This window comes from Chrysemys picta, unplaced genomic scaffold (assembly GCF_011386835.1).
Source record: "Chrysemys picta bellii isolate R12L10 unplaced genomic scaffold, ASM1138683v2 scaf301, whole genome shotgun sequence".
NCBI classification, from domain to species: Eukaryota; Metazoa; Chordata; order Testudines; family Emydidae; genus Chrysemys; species Chrysemys picta.
The window spans coordinates 7,811-10,000 of NW_027053008.1; the positions used below are offsets into that span (position 1 = coordinate 7,811).

Genomic DNA, 2,190 nt, shown 5'->3' on the forward strand with positions numbered 1-2,190 from the left:
GCCTACGGCCATACCGGACCGAACGCCCCCGATCCCGTCCGATCTCGGAAGGTAAACCGTCCCGGGCCTGGCTAGTACTTGGATGGGTGACCGCCTGGGAATCCCAGGTGCCGTAGGCAGCTTTTCCCGGTCCGAGTCAGCTCTCTCTCCTTTTCTGGGGGGGAAGGAGAGGGGGGGACGGGCCGGAAAGCCCCTCGTCGCTCCTGCCGAGTCGGAGGTCGCGGCCGCAGGTCACGGGTCTGGGCGCCTGGGGTCCGGCTCCCCACCCACCCGGCTTCCTCCGCGGAGGACCCCCCCCGGGGCCACCGAAGCCGCTGGGGGAGACGCCGGGCATGGGGCGGACTGGCCCGGACCCTCCCGGCCGCCGGCCCGCAGGTCCGCCCCGAATCCCCCCCCGCGGCCACCCAGGCCAGGCCTGGCCAGGCGGGACGGACGGCGGGTGTCCAGCGCCCAGCGGCTTCCTCCAGCGGGGACCCACGGACCCCAAAGCCGCAGGGGGAGGCCCCGGGCCTGGGACGGACTCGCTCGGACCCCCTGCGCCCGGCCGCCGGCCCGCGGGACCGCCCCGAATCCCCCCGCGGCCACCCAGGCCAGGCCTGGCCAGGCGGGACGGACGGCGGGTGTCCAGCGCCCAGCGGCTTCCTCCAGCGGGGACCCACGGACCCCAAAGCCGCAGGGGGAGACCCCAGGCCCGGGACCGACTCGCTCGGACCCCCCGCCTCCCCTGCGCCCGGCCGCCGGCCCGCGGGACCGCCCCGAATCCCCCCGCGGCCACCCAGGCCAGGCCTGGCCAGGCGGGACGGACGGCGGGTGTCCAGCTCCCAGTGGCTTCCGCCAGCGGGGACCCACGGACCCCAAAGCCGCAGGGGGAGGCCCCGGGCCCGGGACGGACTCGCTCGGCCCCCCCGCCTCCCCTGCGCCCGGCCCCCGGCCCGCGGGACCGCCCCGAATCCCCCCGCGGCCATCCAGGCCAGGCCTGGCCTGGCGGGCCGGTGTGCAGCTCCCCCGGGCTTCCTCCCCCGACGACCCGCGCCCCCCTGAGCCGCAGGCGGAGACCCCGGCCCCGGGGCGGACCGGCCCGGGCTCGCCCGAGCCCCCTGCGCCCGGCCCGCAGGACCGCCCCCCCGAATCCCCCGGGAGAGGCCCGGCCTGCACGCCACTGACGACCCGCGGCCCCCAAAGTCGCAGGAGGCGCCCCCCCCCCCCCGGTTAGCCCCGTCTCGCTCCGCGCCCCCCGCCCCTCGCTGCCGGGACCGGGCGCCGCCCCAGAGTCAGCCGCAGCCGGCCGGCCTGAGAGCTGCCCTCCTGTGGACGACGGTGAGTTTACCTTGATACTAACCGGCCGTCAGCCAGGTCAACCCCATTGCTAGACTGGGGTGGACCTGGTGGCCGAGTGGGGACTTGGAACATTTGACAGCTGCTTCCCGGGGCTTGACCGGTTGTCCTGAACGCCCCCCACCCCCACCCCCAGCCCCCGGCTCCTGCTCCCCTCTCCCCAGCCTCGGTGCTCCGCTCCCTGCCTCGGAGGCTGCCTCTCTGCGGCGCCTGCATCGCCTCCGAGGACGCGCACCCTCCGGAGGCTGGACGTAAACCCACCACTGCCGCCGACCCGGCTCTCCGAGGGACGACTGTGAGGCCCCCCACCCCACCCCACCCCCGGACCGCCCTGGGGACGACTGCTAAGCCTCCCCCACCGGACCGCCCGGGGGAAGACTGCGACGCCTCCCGCCAGGCCCCCACCCAGCCTGGGGGAAGACTGCTAAGCCTCCCCCCCACACACACACACACACACTGTCGGGGGATGACGATTAAGCCTCTCCCGGACTGCCCGGGGGAAGACTATTAAGCCTCCCCTGGAACCACTATTAAGCCTGCCCCCGGAGTCCTCGGGGGATGACTGCTAAGCCTCCCCCACCGGACCACCCGGGGCAAGACTGCTAAGCCTCCCTCCCACACACACACACACTGTCAGGGGAGGACTATTAAGCTTTCCCGCTGGAGCGCCCGGGGCGGACGACTGTTAAGCCTGCCCCCGGAGTCCTCGGGGGAGGACTATTAAGCTTTCCCCCCTGGAGCGCCCGGGGGGGGGGGGGGGGGACGACTATTAAGCCTGGCCCCCGGAGTCCTCGGGGGACGACTATTAAGCCTCCCCCGGACCTGCTCCCTCTCGACTATTAAGCCCCCCCTCTG

At 74.4% G+C, this 2,190-nt stretch overlaps 1 non-coding gene across 1 annotated transcript; it reads left to right on the forward strand.

Moving 5' to 3' along the window:
• On the forward strand, positions 1-119 carry LOC135978529 (5S ribosomal RNA). Its single transcript, XR_010595933.1, has one exon. It is a non-coding gene; the product is annotated as a 5S ribosomal RNA (ribosomal RNA).
• The last annotated feature ends 2,071 nt before the right edge of the window (positions 120-2,190 follow it).